The sequence below is a fragment of the Pipra filicauda genome, unplaced genomic scaffold, assembly GCF_003945595.2.
Source record: "Pipra filicauda isolate LSUMZ 115617 unplaced genomic scaffold, ASM394559v2 scaffold84_size4826128_pilon, whole genome shotgun sequence".
Lineage (NCBI taxonomy): Eukaryota > Metazoa > Chordata > Aves > Passeriformes > Pipridae > Pipra > Pipra filicauda.
The window spans coordinates 1,064,404-1,085,141 of record NW_024105031.1 but is presented as its reverse complement, the minus strand read 5'-3'; the positions used below and the strand labels follow the sequence as shown (position 1 = coordinate 1,085,141).

The window sequence follows — 20,738 nt, the reverse complement described above, 5'->3', positions numbered from 1 at the left end:
TAATCTTAGGGATATTAAGAATGTCTTCCACATCCAGGTTGGTGTCCTCTCTGTATTACAATAAGAGTCTTTCTTTGTGTCTTCTCATTTTTGTTGAAATTGAGATTTTCCTGTAAAAATTTACAGCTCTAAAACTTTTACACAGCCTGAATAAAAGGGTTTTTCAGTGAAAAGAATTGTGACTTTACTTATGAAAGCATATCCTTCAAATATTCCTGTCTTTTTCCTTAACTTCTTTAATAAAATTTATGAAGTAATACCTCTTCTGACTATAGCATATAATCCCAGTTTATGAATCCATAAGGTACGGGGAATAAAAATTAACAGCGTTTGTTTACAGAAATAATTCTTAGACCACATAGAATAATATTTTCCTATTTATTTGAATAATCTGAAGCTACATACACAGCAGTGCCACTTATCCAGTTGTTACAGTTTTGAAATGGCATATGAAATCACCACATTTTCACTTTTGCAAATATCTCCTTAAAAGAGTTTCAGAATGTGGTATGGCTGATTTATCTACAGAATAATGGGTGTAGCAAAGTTATTTCCAGTTATAAGCTATATCTGATAGACTGGAAAATAGTTAACCAGTCTATACACTGCAGAATGCATTTATGATTATGTGATCATGATGTTTGATACAGTGTAGGTGTTCTTGTATTGCTGCATAACAACCACAATTCCATTATGTTTATTTATCTGCTCAAGACCTGTAGTGGCCAATTCTCTTAAACAGGAGTTCTCTGTGGAAATATGAGCCAGAAAAGCACCAGATAAATCATTCAAAAGAGAAAGGAGTTAAATTCATCAGGAGTTTTACACTCTTTTTCTGAAACTCGTTGGAAAATTTTAGTGCTCTATCAATTTTCTTTTGCTGGAGATGAGGACATAAAAGTAGTTACAGGTGAAATTTCCAGTAATTGAATCTGAAGTTTATTCCTCCAAAAACCCACTGTAATATTTAGTCAGCAGTTCAAAATGGGGTGTTTTAATTTGTGTGAGAAACCATTGGAAAATATAGTACAGGGACTTATATGACATAACAAGGCTTTTAAAAAGGCAAAGTTTGGCTCATGAATTTAATTAGTTCATATTAAGGAAATGGATGCAAAAAAGACATTTTCAAAATGGAAATTTATGTTGGATATATTCAATGAGTGCAGACATCCTCTCCTGTTTCTGCACATTGGACATAAACAATTATTTACCATTGCTTTAGGTATTAAAGAGAAACACTGAATACACAAAGCAATCTCTCAGGAATTTTCAGCATTAACAAGCTTCTTATTTATATACAGATAAAAGGCACCTGCAGCTGTATTTCATTAGAATAAAAAATTACCTTCAGTGACCAATAAGGCTAATCAAAGAAAAATTTTTCCCAAAGGGCAGAGCACTACCCACATTTGCCTCCAGAGGCAGTCAGGATAGATTTAGGTGATAAGAACACTTTCAGCCTTCCTGTCTTTTCTCTGTTAATTACAGTGCACTGTGTATGCTGCATCCGTGCTTGTGTACAATAAGATGCAAATTAAAAGAAATTACAAGACTATTTTAAAAAGGTAAACAAAACATTTTGATAGTGCAGCACTCAGTAAATTAAATATAGCACTAAGCCCACCTGATAACACAAAGTCTAGGAAAATAATGGTGATGGGAATTAAACAGGAAACTGCTAGAATTAAAGCAAGACTGGGTACTTTTTGAAGTCAGTTTTGCTGACCTTTCTGTATTAAACGTGGGAATTGTTCTCAAATCTATCTTGCTTAGATGTAATTCTGTAGACACCCTTTACCATGGACTACACACCACAATAAATAAGGACAATCAATAGTATCTTATGACTATAATAATCCACAGAGCTCAATAATAAATTTTCCATCCACCTGCCTGATTAAAACAGAAGGTGCTGTTGTTTCTCACATTTGGATCTGAATTGTAGAACACTGATATTTTTCATTGCAGTTGGGCCCATTCAATTTTTGTTGACACTAAAATACTGCATTTTGACCATAAGGCCAGGCCATAACACCTGTTTTTCAAAAATATCTCAAACAAAACAGATATGTAGTGCTTGGGTTTTGTATTTAGTGTGATGGATGTTAAAAGCTGCTTGATATCAGGGTAGTTCTGGTGAGATTGTTCAGCAGATGCAACCAGAGATACCTTTATAATATACCTATCGGAAGTACTTATATAATTCCTCAAAGTACTAAATACCACATGCTCTTGTTTAAATTCAGAAGATCTCTGAAAAGTATAGATGTATTCTTCATCTCTATTTTCATAAAACTCAGGTAAGTTAAAGGTAAGCTAAATGTGGGTGATCCAGGAAGTCACCAACAAAGCAGAGACTGGAACACAAGTCTCCATAAACTCACCCCTTTGCTGGACTTTCCCTTTTTTCATTTCTCTATCTGTGAAATTTATCTGTCCAGTGTCACGTATTTCTCTGTCTGCTGTGAGAGCTGGTAAAGAGAGAAGAAACAGGAGATTCTGGAAATCTGAAGATGAAGTGAAATAGGAAACAATCAACAGAACTGCCAGGAACAAGAGAGAAGACAGAAGAAACTCAGCTCATAGAGTGAAGCTTCTCGTATTTCCTTAGCTGATTTCATACTGTGCATTATAGTCCAAAGGGGTAAATGCAAGCATTCCCAACTGATGTCAAAGAACATAGAGATATCTTATGAAAAGTGGTAGCAGCAAAGAGCCTCTTTTCCACTGAAATGTATTGAAAAAGTGCACTGTGTCAGAGTATTCACTTCCCTAATCTAGATTTTTCAGTATCTTGCTTTTTCAATATCTTGCTTTCTTTTGCCTCATTTCACAAGAGAAATCAAACAAAGAAGTTGGCTTAGCTTTTCTTATTGCTCCATTTTATGTCCTTTTGTTAAGAATCACTGCTCTTCTACTCCCAAAGCACCTCCCTCCCCTCCCCTCCCCCAAAATGGATAGTTCAAGAAAAGGTCCTGAAGCAGACTAAACAGAGTTGCTGTAACGATTGATGACACAGAAGCCAGAAAGCTCAAAAAAACTTTCTGCTAGCAAAAATACAGAAAGGCTTTACTGGCTTCATTAATACAGATTATCCTTTTTTTTTCAACCCATGAAAAGCCTGTGTACAGAAATCCAGCACCCCAGGGTAGGGTGTTGGAAAAAAGACAGCCCTGTGAACACTCTGAGTCTGTTTCCTCCCATACACAGATCAAATGCACTGTCAGTCATTGTAAATTTGGATCTCACAGAGCCGAGTTGTGGATCTTATGGCTATAACAACAGTGCCAAAGATATCTGCCTCCAAGAACGATCCTCTGCCCAAGACTCCAGGGGCAGTGACATGACTTCAGGTCTCCCCCAGCTGGAACTGGATGATATCATTTACCCACATATCATTTACCCACATCTATGTATTTCACATCATTTATCCACATCTTTTCTGAGTCTCATGTAGCACCTAACATCCCTTATACATCATTATTAGCTTTTAATTTTATTTTTTTTAGTTCAAAATGACTGCAACAGTCCCATTACTCATTATATCTATTTATCTTTAAATTAGTTTTAGTTATTGCGGGGACTTGATATAAATTACTGTATCTGAAAAGCTTTGTGTCAAAAATCATGACTTCGATGGTTTCATGGTAATTTCGGTTTACTCTGGATTATGCCTCTTTCAGCTGCTGTCACTACCCACCTCCAGACTGAGCACCAGGAGAGAAGCACTGTACTGTGAGATCCTGTTAAAGGGGCCTCATCTGTCCAGCTCTTCCAAAAATCTTTTCTGTGCTGCTGCATAAGAAGCTCTGGTGGACCACAACATTGAAGTAAGAACTCATTACCTCACATCCCAGATGTATGGCACTGGTAGGTAAGAGCTGTCTTGCCAAGGTAAAAGAAAAGGAAGACAAAGTTCAGGTTGGGTGCCACCCAACCTCATTTAATTGAGCATTGAGAAAAAAAGGACCATCACATACCAGCATTTCTAGGGCTATTACCCACTTCATCCTTACCCATGCAGTCAGCAAGCCAGCACATACAGAGCCCTGTATGCAATAAATTCAACTCTCACCACTTCTTTTAACTAGAGAAGAACTACTGAACTAGTCAGTCTGTTAATTCATCAGAATGTCGCTAACTGATTAGGGCAGACATAGTTTTATAAAAAAAAGTCCAGTACGAGTAATTATTTATTTTAATTGAGTTCAGTTTGTTCTGTGAGGAGAACTGGGCACATTTCTGCACTGAGCACTGGCAGTGCACTTAACTCTTTAGCTAAAGGCTCTTTGGGTCCTTAGTGGTGTCCTACTATGCTTTTCCTGGGTATTTTGATCCTGCATCATGGACTGTATCATGTATTTCGTGAGACAATAAAATAAAAGCAAAAACTACATAGGGCCTGTGACAGAGATGTATGTGCAAGCAGAGGCTACTTGTGCTTTCTCACCAATCTGTATTAATTATCAATTCAAATACATAATCTGGAATCCACATGCCACTAAAAGTAACCAATAATTTGACTGCCTGCCTCTTTGGAAGTAATTTATTTTGGTAAAATATTTATTTGAGTGGTTTTTTGAATTCAAAACAACTTCATTTTCCTGATTTACATTGTTAAGGGTTTCTGACAGTAAGTGTGCATTTAAATTTTTAGACTTGTGACATCCTTATTCTGTTTCTAATTAAGCCTCAGTAATAAGGCATGACTCTCTGACCGTGTTTAAATCCCTTCCCAAATGCATAACTTTGGATTTATAGTCACCTTTAGTAATAGGTATTTAGTTTAAGATCAATATTTTAGTTGAAGGAAACACACTGAAAATAAATGAATTCAATATATCCCAAACAGCCAGTGTAACTATTCTGGGCTGAACAGGCCATTTGAAATACTCACTCCGGCTGCATTGCACTAGTTAAAGATATCCTTTGATTTGTTCCAAATACTTCTTTGTGCCTATTCTGGATTTTCTAACAGATGTATTGTCCCTTCCCACTTAGGATAAGGAACAAAAATCGGACTACATTTCCCATGGCATTTGACAGTAGAAATATAGTTTACACTCTGACTATAGACAATCAGGGTGCGGGCACTGCTACAAAGCCTTTACTGTACCATAAAACTCATAATATTTGCCAAAGCAGGTAATACTGACAGATGCACTTTCCACAGTCCTAACTGTACCTGGAAGAGTTTCTCATTGCAATCTAAGTAGGCCAATATAAAAGAAGGTGATGAGCTATGGAGAAAGTCAGGTTACTCTCTGTAGGTGCTTAGCTGAACTCTCCAGAGAGAAGTGAGACCCATAACTTAGTTATCTCTGATGGTATTCATTCCATTCTCCTTCTCTTTAATGCAGTCATTATACCTCAGACTGTGAGCAATGAAAGACTGGATATATTTTGGTTTGTTGGTTTGGTTGATTGGTTGCTTTTTATAGAACACACAGTTATTTGGCTAGGTGTTGCATCATGAGATGCAGGCTTTTGCCCATGCAGGTGACATTACATAATGCCCTGAGCATTACATAAAGTCCAGGCTTAGGACTTCAAAGTAGCCAGTGGACTGATGATCCCGTTGCACTGTGCACACCTTGCACTGCACAAGCACTTAGTGCACAGTAGATTTAGAGTCCAAGTAACGCAATGGTCAGAAGGTAGGAAAAGAAAAAGCAGCTTGATCAGAGCCTTGACCCAGCTAGGAATGGAGATTGGATGTACAGCTCCCAGGCCTTTAAGGAACAGCTGTCACTCTCATTTTGGCCCAATATTAAAAATTTAACAGTGCTTTAGATTTTTTTTCCCCTTGAGCTGGTACCCTCCAGCTCCTTGAAAAGAAACCTCACAGCATCATGCCTGATGGGAAAAGGTATTTTTGCAAAATCATCTTTTTGAAGAAGTGACACAAGGAATGAACCACTAAAATTAGATCCTGGGAGCAGTGGGAGGGATGAGCAAAAGTAATATCTGCAAAGTAATGATGCAGGTAGGCTCACACCATTACTCTCCATGTTATTGATTCTGATGTATACATTGTATCACTCTCACTAAAAAAAAAGTGAGGTTTTTTTATTTTCATCCTCTCCCATAATGACTAAGAATATGAACCTAATTTCAACATGTATACACCTCCTGAACCAAATATGTGGTGTTCAACTTGCCAGCAACTATAACATGATTTTGGACACCAAATTACACTATCATTTCAAAAGGCTGCCATTTCTGTTCTTTCTTGTCATACATGCACAATTCAAAACAATTTGTAAGAAACATTATATTCATTTGTGGTACTTGCCAGAAAAGGACAGAAAATTTTAGTAGGGATTATAAATTAACACCACTGTGGTTCTCAGAAACCTTTATATTCTACCAGAATTTTAAACATGTGGTTTAGCTTCCAGTGAAATCAAATGGAAAACTAAGAATCAAACTGTCTCGGAGTGAAGTTTCATGTTGTCTTGGCCATTGGTTGAAAATTAGGATAGTTATTACAGTAGTTATGCTGCTGGAAGTATTTAAAGAAAACAGTAGGAAACACAAAAGGTTATTCAGAAGAGGTAATTATGGATTAACCATTTAATGCATTAAAGCTCACTCAACCACCCTTTTTCTGACTTGGAAGAATGTCAGAATTAAGAAAAAAAAATTTTTTTTTAAACCTGTGTTTTTCATTAGTAGGATATGTTTTGTGCAACTGCCATGTCACAGAGAACTATATAGCAATGTTGAACAATAATAATAGCCACATGAAATTCCATATATCTTTCTTTTACCCTCTGCCTATTTGGAAAATTATATGCTGCTTTAAGCCATGTTACTCATGTAAATACTTGCTGAGAACATGGTACAATCTACTGCAGACACAAAGTACTGAAACAGTAATAATAAGGCGATTACTTCAACACAGACCCTATGTACCGTGGAAGTCCCACCTGAGAACTGAAAATAGGGTTTTAATTGTAACATAAGTGTTTCTGCTCTGTAGAGAGAAATTTCACCCAAAGAGAGCCACAGATCTGCATAAATAACATCCAAATGAGCCAAGCAAAAGGAAACATTTATATTAGGATACGCTTTACTTTTGCTGTGTTTTTCAGTACACTGAGGAGACACTGCTTGAGAAACACTGGTAGCTGGTTCCTAGAACAACTCTCCGTGTAAAGAACACTTATTTTTGCAAGACCTGGCAAATGATTTTTATTTGAGGGAACTTGCCTGGACTTTAGAGTGTCTGCTGTTTTATGACATAAAACTTTTTTTTTCCCCTAATCATTTTAGTTGTAATGTGGAATAATTACCCAAATCCCTTTAGCACTGCTTTCACAAGTCATACCAAATGTAGGACTTTCTTACGGTCTCTCTTCCATACTGTATTGTTTTTATATTTCTACTAAACCAAAAAGGGAGATTCATGAGTGAACTCTGTCCTGCTACACAGAGATTTATTCCAGTCATTCTAAAGTCAGCGAGACTGAATGGATGCCAAGGTTTTTGTCCCACCCTGGAGTTTATCACAAGGAAAATAGTTTAAACAGCATTTTGCAATATTTTTTTTCCAGCATCTGGATTACAAGACCCAACATCTTTTCCTTTCTTTTTTTTTTTTCAAATTGTCATTAAGATTTCACATGACAGGAATATTTATTTAATTTTATGGTTTTGAGTTCCCTGCTGGAACAATTTCCTCTGACACAATTTCAACATTTCCTCATTGAATTTTTATGGCTGTAGTGAACAGTGCCAAAAGCTTTACCCAATGTAACCTCATAAGCATCTTTCCACTCACAATTTCACAGCACTGAGATTGAGTAGATTTTTCAAAGCACTTAAATGACTTAAAACTTTACACACATTTTCTAAAAAAGACGTGGGTGTATAATAAATTCCATGAAAGCCAGCAGTATGTCTGACTTTCACAATAGTCAGGCAGCTTTTTATCAGCCATCTGAAGCACTAATAGCTATCTAGCTATGGCAAGATGCAATGCAGGTTTGGCAAAGAAGCCTATAAAGTTTTTGGGCTGCAATTAAATTGTTATTAGTAAATGGGCTGTCCCTTAATTGCTGCTGAAAATTACAAGCAGTCTGCTACTTACAAGCATCACACCTTGGAACTGAGGTCACCTCTTCTACTGACAATAACCTCCAGTGTGCTCTCCAAATTCCTAAATTAAGTTATCGGAAAAACAATGTGAAAATCAGTTTTAACCTTACCACAGCACATGGATAATTTTCTTTTTCATTCTACAGCCTCGGTCCCCTTGCTCTACAAAGTCTTTCACACTCTTTCAGATTCTCTTTCCTTGCATTTTCCTTGTTCTCCAATTTCTACCGCCTTATCCTCTTCCCTTAAGTGGATTTCTTTTGGATATTAGCAGTCTCACTTCTAATTCTCTCCCTAACAGCAACTCCTCTTACCTTCTCAGATTTGCTCTCTTTTCTCATGTTAATGATGATCCCTTTCTCATCTCTCCCTAAGACACTGCTGGTCAACATGTAAGTACTAAATATTTTCGCCAAGAGCAAAGCCATTAATGAGCAGGGCAGTGAAAAACAGTTCGTTTATAGAATATTCAGTCCATCAGGACATTCTGTAATATTTTATTTTGTTTTCTTCTAAGCAAGAAGGAAAAAACAAATCTGTAATTGAAAACCAGCAAGTGACTTGGACACACAACAGCATTATCATGCTGGAAGAGGCTTGAAGCTAAAATATTTTGTCTTGCTGTCTGTCCCTGGTAGGCAAGGACATGTGCACAGTAAGTCACTATGACACAACAGATCTAGGGAACTTGCAGTAACTCAGACTGTCAGAGCCATCCATCTTCATCCATCTTCAGTACTCCTCTGCAACTCTCCTGTCCCCAGTATATGCTCTTATAAGGGTGTGCTCAAGTGCTTCTTTCTATCCTTACAGGGAGGAAAAAACAAGTCAAATTAATCAAAAATCCCATAACTTCTTAACCAAAGCCCGGCAAAAAAATAATGAAGTAACATATGTTAACTATAACAGATCTTCAAAGCTCTAGTTCACGAACATAGTGTCAGAGTACCCAGAAAGAGCAGAGGATTACCTGTGCCCTCAGATATTTTCAGAAGAGACTGAGGAAGGGAAAAAGAAGAACAGACAACTGAAGTACACAAAGCCAAGCTGCATGTTTAGGACACAGTCAAAGGTACATCCCAGCTCTTCAGTATCCTGCCTCAGGACTTGTTACAGACAGCTTATATGAAGGAGACACTGATATTTAATAGGTCTGATCTCAGTAGAGAGGCCACCATAATTTCCTAGGTAGGAAATCCTGTCAGGTAAAGAGGGGATTCATTCTCCTCCTCAAGCAGACACAGGTTAGCACCTGCATTGGTAATGCACTAGAATATTTATGAACACTATACTAATATACTTTGTCAGGCAGCTAATTAACATTCCTTGGACTCCTCACATTATCTCACCTCTCTCCAGCGGGCTGATCTCCAGCAATGTTACACTGAAACACTGGTGTTTTGTACGAGGCACCGATCATGCAGAATACCTTCTATTTCACCAAACTTCACTTCATCACTCGAGACTGCCTTCTTGTCACCAGCCCCTGTGCTTCCCCACTATTGAAAACTATTTCCTCTGCCTGAGGCCATCCAAACTATCTACCTCTCTATTTTAAACTGACAAAAGAAAAAAAACCACAACAAAAAAAAACGTTCTGTTCCTAACAGTCCTTAGTATCTATCCTTTCTTCAACTCAAATGCCTGTCTACTTCAGGCACATTTTTCCTGTCACAGTGTCTCTTCAGCGCCTTTCATTTGTCTGATTCCAATCACGTACAGCCAGCAACATTCCTTCTTGTAGGAACATCCTCCTGGATGAGGGGATTGAGTGTACCATCAGCAAATTTGCAGATGACACCAAGCTGGGGGGAGAACGTTGATCTGTTGTAAGACAGGAGGGCTCTGCACAGGGACCTGGACAAGCTGGAGAGTTGGGCTGATTCCAGTGGGATGAGGTTCAACAAGGCCAAGTGCCGGGTCCTGCACTTTGGCCACAACAACCTCATGCAGCGCTACAGGCTGGGGACAGAGTGGCTGGAGAGCAGCCAGGCAGAAAGGGACCTGAGAGTTTGGATTGACAGGAAGCTGAACATGGCCAGCAGTGTGCCCAGGTGGCCAAGAAGGTCAGTGACATCCTGGCCTGGATCAGGAACAGTGTGGCCAGTAGGTCCAGGGAAGTGATTCTTCCCCTGGACTCAGCGCCGGTGAGGTCACACCTGGAGTACTGTGTCCAGTTCTGGGCCCCTCAGTTCAGGAAGGATATTGAGGTGCTGGAGCAGGTCCAGAGAAGAGCAATGAGGCTGGTGAAGGGACTCGAGCACAGGCCCTATGAGGAGAGGCTGAGGGAGCTGGGGTTGTTCAGCCTGGAGAAGAGGAGGCTCAGGGGAGACCTTATCACTCTCTACAACTCCCTGAAAGGAGGTTGTAGCCAGGTGGGCGTCGGTCTTTTCTCCCAGGTAACCAGCAGTAGCACAAGAGGGCACGGTCTTAAGCTCTGCCAGGGGAAGTTTATGTTGAATATTAGGAAGAAATTTTTTACAGAGAGAGTGATCAGACATTGGAATGGGCTACCCAGGGAGGTGGTGGATTCTCCATCCCTGGAGGTTTTTAAGATGAGACTGGATGTGGCACTTAGTGCCATGGTCTGGTAACCACAGTGGTGTTGGATCAAGGGTCGGACTTGATGATCTCAGAGGTCCCTTCCAACCTGATTGATTCTATGATTCTATGATTCTATGATCCTATGATTCTATGATTCTATGATTCTATGAACAGTCACCCTCTTTGAGATAGGCATGCAAAGTAGCAACAGCAGTCTGCTGTAAAGAAAACCAGAGTCAAATGAGGTTGTAACAAGGGAGCTAAACAGAGACAAAGAATAAAACCCCTAGTCACAAGTAGATTAATGCTGGGCAGGAAGTACCTCCAGCCAGAAGAAGAGTATCTGTTTGTTTTTTTTTCTTTACTGTTTGACACTGCTTTACATAGCTCATAATGTCAACAAAGTATTTGATTTGAATTTTATCAGGCACTGCAGGCTGACAAAATTAAATCTAATTAGCAAACCCCTCTGCTCCTGAGCATTCAATCCAGAAAGATTTTACCTTCTAATCTTAAAGCAACCATAGGAATTTGACTTATTTCAGCTGTTACATTTTTGATAATTCCCTAGAAATATTTACCAAAATTGGATTTTCACAGTGTCAAGCACATTTTCAAAAAGCACAGAAAAGGGAAATTCTGTTTTCTCCAGGCACTCAGGGCTCCTCAGAGGACTGACTGCTACTGTTAAGGACATGTAGGGCTTCACAGAGCAAACATCAAACCTTAGTCTTCTTTGGGAAGTAATACAGCTGTAAGTGCACCCAGCAGAGCTGGATCATGATGCGACGGACTGGGAAACAGCTCTGTGGATCCCAGCTCTGATGTTTTCTTCCCTACAGTGAGCTTAAACATTGCTGCTTGAAAATGACAAGAGCACAAGTCACAACGGTTGTGGAGCCTACAGCTGGAAGCAAATAAAGTTACAAGAGAGAGAGATTTATATTAAATAATTATACAAGTATATTTGTGTGATATTATAAACAGTTATATGTATTTATTTAAAATGAATCCATGATTCAAATTAATCTCTTCTTTGAAGACAACAGCAGAAAACATAAGATAACAAATCAGGTATCCACTATTTTTTCTTTTTCACAAAAAATAATCTTGTTGAAGCTATGTAATTTTCATCAGCCATAGCCAGATCTAAGGTACGTAACTCAGCTTTTCTGCTCTGGTCTGATAAAAGCAGAAGCTGTAATTACTGCAGCTCATTGGCATAATATATTCAATATTGTTACTAGTACAAACACATCTATTTAATAATCAGTTCACTTAGCAGGTTTTTTTAATTAAATATTAAAATTAATTTTATGGCTCTGGAATATGAGAATGAAAGCCACCATACAAATCAGATCAAGACCACATATTTTTAAGTGGTACTGGACAAAAGAAACTGTTATGAATTTAATAAAAATGAAAATTAAAAACATAGAAATACATTTTACAAATTAATAAACTCCTGACTTGCCTGTATTAAAGAACTGAATTAAATATATTTAAAGTCACAAATAGATTTTAAAAAAAATTTATTTATATAATACCGACAATACAAAACAATTTGGTCCCTACCTTGAATATATTCCATCATATAAAGTCTTTACCTCTGTAACTGATTACACGCAGCACAAGTTTATTTTCTGAACTGAATCAGAACTAGGATACTGAGTATTAACATAGACTTTAATTTGACCAGGAAAATCATGGTAGTCTCTTACTAACATTTGTTTGGTGTATAGAAAGCTCAAAATGATTTTCAAGAAAGGATCAGGAGGAAATGGAAAGATTATTTTATGGAAACACAGCCAACAGGAAATTGATACTTTTTCCTAATATTTTTACATAAATGAAAGATCAGCATAATCCTTTTGCTCGTTCATGTTATAGCTTTTGTCCTAAGACTTCAACACCAGAGAATAATGCAGCCATATTATTGTTTTATATGCCAGAAAGTTTTAAACTTGAATTATTATGACATATCACTGTCTAGTAATAAGTTATTGTTCTCTTCCTGTGTGACGCTGAGGTTGTAAAGCAAGAAAAAACAAGAGCCAAGAAACTGAACTGGCATTAACTGTTACTCTTCCCCAGAGAAGCAATTTTTTTTTTTTTTAGTGGACACTTAAAAGATGATAGGATGGAGCAGAATGTACATAGTGAATATAAAATTACTATAATTCCAAGAACTGTTTTGTTGTTCTTAATTTACTTTTTACAGCACACTCAAAAATAACCTGTGGACATTCAAGGCTATGTGACCTGCAGACTGAAAAATACTTTTGAATAGAAAGTAGAAGGAATTGAAATAATTAAATGTCACCACTGTAACCAGATTGAGAAGAAATCTATGTAAATAGGCCTTCAAATCCACAAGTACCAAGGGAAATAAATGCTTTTTTTCAATTAATAAAACGTTCATTTTTACTTGCAGATGATATATCAAGACCAGCTGTCCTTTTGACTCAGGAGCTAGATCCAGTTCAGCAATATCTGCATCAGGAAAGACTTCCTAATTCATCAGTAACATTTTTGGTCCAAAAAAAGAGATATTGGGACCTCTTCTAGCTTGTATAATGTCAAGGGGTCAAGCCTGAGCTCTTCACTTACCTTGAAACTGATCCTCCACTATTCAAGACCAGGACTGTGATCCCTAAAGTATTCTAATTTAAAGAATATTCCCATGAGACACAAACTCTCACATGGGGTGACCTCTGTGTCCTAAACATGCATTCAAATATGTTCTGGTCCCCTGTGAACACCCACATGCCAGATCTTTGGCAGAGCAGATCTAGGGGGCATACTGCAGGGAACTCCCACTCATGGTCTTCTCTTTCAGAATCTTTAAAGAGTCATAGTTCCTCTGACAGGGTCTGTTTGAAGTGCTGCAAAGGCCTTAGGCATAGGGAAACCACCGACTATCTCGTTATGCATTTTACAATGGATTTTTTTATTCTGTTTGTTTGTTTGTTTGTTGCTGATGTTGCTTCTTCCTGACACAGCAGATTTAGTAGATCTTTTCTCTTCTTCATAAACTATCAAAATAAGTCATGCTACTATGACACCAGAAGAGAGAAAAAATGGCCATGAACTGAAACTCATTACCATAAATTATAATATGCTACCTTCCCTTGAGGTCTCAATTAAAAGTAGTAAAAAATAAGACTGAAAAAGTGTTAGAGGAAATATTTAAAGCTCAAGTTTAGTTTTAATCTTGCTATCCTATGCCCAGGTTTGTCATAGATTTCAAAGAAATTGTGCCATCTAATATTACTGAAGAATATTTCGTAAACACTTTTATTTATCTAATTCCCTCCCTATTCTTACCTCCTCCAACACAGTTGGAATGGTTTGTCTAATTGTTCATAAATCATTTCTTCTTGCTTTACAAAATATACTTAAAACAAATTTGGGAAAGAAATGCAATGGAGCAAATTGATAAAACAGGTACGAATAGTTGCAAATCCAGTTGTAGCCCATTATACACAGTGGCTTCCACCACTGTAGGCTGAGATTGTTCACTGGCCAACCACACTGAAATTAAAAGGGAAAATTGGTAGATATCATAAAGATTTTTTGCCTAGATCTTACTGGGAAGTACTGCAGCCCTGGCTGTGTTCTAGAGCAAGTTCTACAAAGGCGAAATCTTATCCTGAGACAATGAGATTGCAAGTTCTCATGAATTTTTTTAATATTCTTTTTTCCCACCTACTCTACCCTTAATTTTTTTCTTGCCCAGCTTTTGTTTTTTTTCTCCAGTTGGTGTCAACAGCTTCTTCCTAATAATTTCTTCAGGCCTATAACATCAACATCACCATCGAGTCAGACTTTTTTCAGTTCTCACATCCAGAAGGACATCTTTCTGCCAACCATCACCAAGATAATAGGCCTTTTTGTTTCTCTTTCCATGATTAAGAACTTATAGATGAAATATCTGTTTCTCTTCAGCATTAGTCTGTCCATACTTGTTCAAAATAATACAAAACATCGATTTCCTGCTCTGATAGGCCTTGGAAGTGGCCCTTTATTGTTCTGTTTGAGTACTCCGACCATAGAGGATATTTTCAATTGGAAGAATCTCACTAGCTATAGCAATTCTGCAGGACCCAGAAGATCTGGAGTCTAAGCGCATGCCCTGCATATGTTTTGACTGAACGGCAAGAGGTAACTGTGACCGGATTATACCATTCTCCCTTTGTATTTTTCCACATACCTCTCTTCTATTCCACCAAAAGTTGTGGGTATCATGTCCCACTTATCATGAAATGTCAACCTCTGTTCCCACTCCTCTGCAGACCCAGCTTTTACATTTATCAGATTTCCACTGTAGCAGCTTCATGCTACTCCCAGTTTTCCCCCTTAGCTGTAGGCAGAAGTATACATATTTATTTATGAAAATTTCTCCTTTCAGTGTTAAAAAATGACTCCCCCAACATTTGTACAAATATTGATGACTTTTTAAATCTAGCAATTAATACCTGAGCCACAACAAACATATACTGATGTTTTCATTCTTTTTTCTGTCCATATGTTAGGGCCATCTCTAGCTGACTTTTCAACTGTAAATTCACTGTGAACAAAGCAGTGACTTTGTTTTATTTGATATTTCTAAGCAATTTACTATAGATTTCTGTTACTGTGGCTTGGAGCTACACTTGAAATCCATTAACTTTTAAAAATATCTATTTATTTATGCCAGGCTTTAAATATGATATTGGGAGAAAGGATATAACCTAAAGAAAAGTATTTTTGGAATCATGGATCATGATTAGAACTAAAGAGGGACAGTAAAACCTATTTTTAAATGGTGTGAAACCTGTTCTACAATATCTGGTCTGAGAGAGGGCCACTACAAAGTATGTGACCAGTATTCAGCTAGAAGTCAGGTCCAAACTTGATTTGAGGTGGTAATTGTGTTTTTTGTCCTTGCTGATATGGAGTTCTGGTTGTGTGAACTATCTCTTTTTATATCTAAAATGGGTCAAAGACATGAATGTAGGGGTCATTTTAGAGTTAAGACTATGTTATTTCTCATCCATTCAAGGGGAATTTTGCCTGTCTGTCATGTGCAGGAAAACAGGGTGTTTATTTGGTTTTGCTTTTAATTTAGATTTATCAAGGATTTTTTCCCCTCTGGAAAGCAATTTTTTTTCTCTCAATAGTTGTTACTCAGTGCTATTAGATATCTGTAGTAATCACAGTTTGCTTTTGGTAGCAATTTGACCATTCACAACATACAGTATTAGTACATTCCCAAAAAAGTGCTAGAAATCCCAATATGTCATTTTAAATTCTAATTCTTAGGAGGTTAAGGTATAAAAACTGATTCTATGATTCTGCTAAAAAAAGAGCATATTGATCACATATCTAAATGGAATCTCTGTACCTCAAATCTACTGGGAATAGACCTTAATCCTAAAGAATGACAGTGATCTGTGCAGACCACCTGATTTTTGTAGTTTACTCTGTTAATTCTGCTCCAAAAAACCTTTCAGTATTCTTGAGCTTTTTAAAAAATTAACTTTTTAAAAGAACAACAGCAGTGAGAATAATGTTTTCCGATTTCTAAATTTTCAGGTTCCACAAATTCCTTTCCTTGACCCACATATTGGTAAGAACGAGGACCTTCAAAAGGCAGCATAAACTCAGCAAACTTTTTCAAAATAAGTTTTTTTCAAACAGCATGAAAGAACAAAATTTGAAGTAAGGAGAATTTCTTAGTTGTGCCTTTAGTAAATAATGTAGTTGAACACAAATATGATTTATCCACCTTATAGCAAATTTGAAGAGGTTATCCCTGTTTAATAACAACATAAGGGCTCATTGCAGATCTTTTCCCTGTGTTTCAGTTTTCCAAACACTGAGAAGTCTACCGTTTTTACTTGCAAGAACACCTCTTTAATTATCCAGCCACTATACCAACACTGCTTTTAATTTGGTTTTATTTTCTTTTGTGCTCTATGAGTAGGTCTAAATATTTGCTGACAGCATTGTTCGTCCTTCCCTCACTTCTATTTTTAACTTCACCACCGAATGCAATTAATAAACCTCAACAATAGGAAATGTATTTTTTCCAAACAATTATTTAATACTTTTGAGTTTATCTAGGCTTCCCTGCTAATTTACCTTCAGTTTCCAAATTCTAGTGACTACTAACAGTTTGCTTTATTATATGATTCCATCTTGAGAAAGCTTTTCATGAGTTTGTGCTGAAATAATCTATTGGCCTTTACCATTCATGCAGCTTTGCTTTGCAATGATTTGTGAGAAGAGAAAATAACAAAGATTGCTTCAGGGATACTACGTCTTTCATCCTTCTGCTGGTGAGCATCTGTGAGAATAAAGCCCAGTGAAAACACCTCACACACCACAAGCTGTCACGTGTCCCTTGTGATCTGTCACTTCTTCAGAGTGCAGTGCAACTTTCCCTGTTTCTTCCATAAACTGTGGCAGAGAATTAAATTTTTTTCATCCGGTTTTTTGTATATACACACAAGATGATTTCTCCAGCTCTTGATGATCAGCACAACCTCTCGTCAGCATTGCTGTTTTCTGCCTTTTCAGACTGGACCTAATTTTGGAGGCTTAGTTCCTTTCTTACTTTCCAGATTGCCACACCATGTCTTTCCTCTCCTCCCACTCTTATCACGACATGTAGAGAAGAGAAACTATTGATATCAAACCCTCAGAATTTTTCTGCATATTAGTTAGCACTCTGTAGAATGCTGAGGCTCCTTCTTGCTACACTATTGCTCCAGTCAACTACAGATAGGGAGGAAATAACTGGTGCTCGTAGTGCCCTGATGAGACTTCACAGAATTAAAGTTCCACATAAGACGCATAGTAATAAAATGTCTGTCTCCTAACAGAGACAATGACGCTGCTTTCATTGTCTCAGCTCAATATGCAAAGATCAGAGGAGGACCTCAGACCAATTTCCTACCATGTAAATTTAAATATATAATTCAGATTCATTGCTATGAATGTGACTTGTTATCCAGTGCGTGTATAAAATGCACACACATAAATATCAATGGATATTGATATCAATTCCATAAGGATCTACTAGAAAATCCCTGGACTAGACTTTTGATTATGTTTTGCTTTATAGTGCTTCCCAAGGTCCTTCCCATGACACACTCTGAGAAATGGATAATTTTCCATTACCCTTCCCTTAGCTGACACATTTCACTACAACTCTTCATGATTAAATATTCAGGGATTCTCAGATATTTGATAAGATGCATAATTTTCCACCAGCTTTTCCTTAATTTTTTTGTCTTGAATAGAATCAATATGAGGAGTGTTTGTCATTTATTATATGGAGTTTAGTGAATGACATGACTTAGTGAAACACAAAAGAACATGATAACTTCCATCACGTTATCAATTTAAGGGATCTACGTATCTGACAGGAGACACCAAACATCTGCAAAAAAAATGAGGTTTTGGAAAAGAATGAATTTCACAATGATTCAGGCGCATATCTGGAGATAGAAGTAAACTAGGCAATGTATGATAAAATATCATAAACTTTAGGGTTCTTAAAACCTTTATTTTTCAGTAAGAGATGTTCAGAGCTTAAGGGTGCAATTAGATAAGTTTTCTTTCCTTGTTTGTGTTGCTGCTTTGCAGTCACTGACATTTCTCTTGCACAGGTTTCCTCTAAATTCTGTGAACTTCTTTTCTGTCTCTTTAATACAGTCTTAACAGCTTCAGAGAAAGGCACAGTCTGGTTTCATTTGCAGCTTACATGAAAGAGAAATGAGGGGGAAAAGGCACTGTATCATCATTATAGTTGCTTTAAAGAGCCATAACATTCCCCTCTGGATGCCTGAGACTTGTAAAGTGCATTTCTTCCCAGTGGGAAAGCAGAAAACTTGGCAAGGCTCTGCATTCAGTTCTCCTCAGTTTCTGGCTTCGGTTTACACTAACTGCTCAGCTCCTCACCTTTCCTAAAATTGTCCTCATAGAAAAAAAAAAAGCTCAAAAAGAAAAGGTTAACCTCACAATATCTGCTTATATACAAAAAACCCCACAAACCAAACAAAACACTATACAGGATTATTATTAATGGTTTTATGCCTACTTTCTTCTTATGAAGCAGCAGGAAACATGAAAGCAACAAAACATTAACACAAAGTCTATAGGGTCAAGTCTACTATATCTAGGGCCAAGCTTCTATTTTTATTTATAAAAATATTTTATAAATGTATATATTTATATATAATTATAATTTTATTTATAAAAATGTTTTTATTTTATTTATATTTATTTAAAAATCAACTGCCTTATTTTTATATTCACAAGTTAACCAGTAAGTAAGTAAATAGATGACAAACCATACTTTAGACAAAAATACAAAATCGGCAGCAGCTCCGACTAAGATGTTAAGGACTATCCACAGAGGTATTTATTTATTTATATTCTGGGGAGGCAGCCTTGGTATTACTTTTCACACAACTCTCGAAGCTGTTCACTTGTGGGCCAAGTGTGTGAAAACAGAAACTGCAAGGTGAAGCCCAGAACAAAATCCATGGACAGGACTCAGCAAAACAAGTGACTACAAAAAAACAGAATGTTTATCTAGAAACACACAAAAGGCAAGTGTTTGACAGGTGACTAGTTTGGTTTCTGAAGCATATTTACCACTACTCTCTATGTTCATATTTGTTTTCTAATTAAGGCACCTCAGCTTACTCTGGCTTAACACACTTTTGTGTCTTTAATGAGTTTTAGCCATGCTAGGGGTTTTGATGCACATACAACATTTGAAAGGCCTTCCTGTTACATAAAACTTATTTAAACCAGACTCGGAACTAGTTGAAATACACAAGATAAGTAAATCCCTTTCTTGTGTCCTTGCTCTTTTATTTCTGCAGCTTTCTAGGGTAGATCAGTTGTTAAGCTTTTTAGTTTCGAGATGAATCCCAAGAAAAGAATTACTGTGATATATGCATTATTGAGGAAGCAACTGGCAGAAAAAGGAGACATTTACACACTCCTTGGCCAGGTCCTGGGTTATTCAGAATCACTCAGAGCACCTGACAGAGGTCTCCTTCAGTGTCTTGGTTTTACCTGCCTTAGGGTGCTGGATAAAACACAGACTGGTCCTAACTGATGCAAACCAGCACCTCTTAAACATACACTTCTGTAATACTCAGAGTTAGATGCTCAGTCTAATCCCCCCAGTGCACAGCATAGCAACACTCAGACATGATAAACAACAGTACTCAGGACCACATTTAGACCCTCTAGGAAATAAGTGATTGTCACAATCTCTAGTAATCAGGGTTCTTGTCAAATCCCATAAAAATACACTTTCCTGCTCACAAACTGAAGACCTTCAACCTGAGCTGTAGTTTAAAGACCTTCTTTCCCCTTTTTGAGCTGAGTATTTCCATGTGACTGATTGAAGCAGGATTTTCCTGTCCTCCCTCTTTAATGAAAGCGTATAAATTGGTAACACAAATTTCTCTTCTCTATTCATTTTTGTCCCTGCTGTGGGAATGCCACCTGCTTTTCTTCCTGCAGCTGTCTCTTTTTCCAAACCTGCTCACCAGGATACAGCACATCAGGGTGCAGTATACATGCCATAGGTATGGTTTGAATTACATATCAAAACTCTCACGAGAGAATCATTTGTCAGGAAAATCCTTGTTAGGATGGTCTCAAAACTAAACCTGCACATTCTCTTGCTGACTGTTGAGAGGACCACAAATATCTACAACTCTAAGAAGTCTAGTGGTACAAAGATAGATTTAGCTCTTTTAACCAAAGGCAGTCTTCATTCATCTCTGGATTTTTACGACTTACCATAAACCAAATGGGGTAAAAGGGTACTTGTAAAGTCTTTATGCAATTATGGGAGAGCTCAGCATGTGTATCTAAGTCTATTCCAGTTGTGCCTGTCCCATTAGAAGCTAGCTGAATCCTTGAATAAAAATGTTGATTTCAGATAAACCTGTTGATATCAGGTTTATTGACACAGTGACTTCATCTAATGGTATTAGATTGCATTGTGGTCACTACTTGAATTTATACAAAGTCCAAAAACAGGTACAGAAGTGCCTCAACTTAATAGGAAT

The 20,738-nt window shown here is 37.3% G+C and overlaps 1 long non-coding RNA gene across 1 annotated transcript; it reads left to right on the top strand.

The window, feature by feature from the left end:
• The first annotated feature begins 8,859 nt into the window (after positions 1 to 8,859).
• On the top strand, positions 8,860 to 11,614 carry LOC120325144. The gene is made up of 2 exons (XR_005567022.1): positions 8,860 to 9,178; positions 11,493 to 11,614. It is a non-coding gene; the product is annotated as an uncharacterized LOC120325144 (long non-coding RNA).
• The last annotated feature ends 9,124 nt before the right edge of the window (positions 11,615 to 20,738 follow it).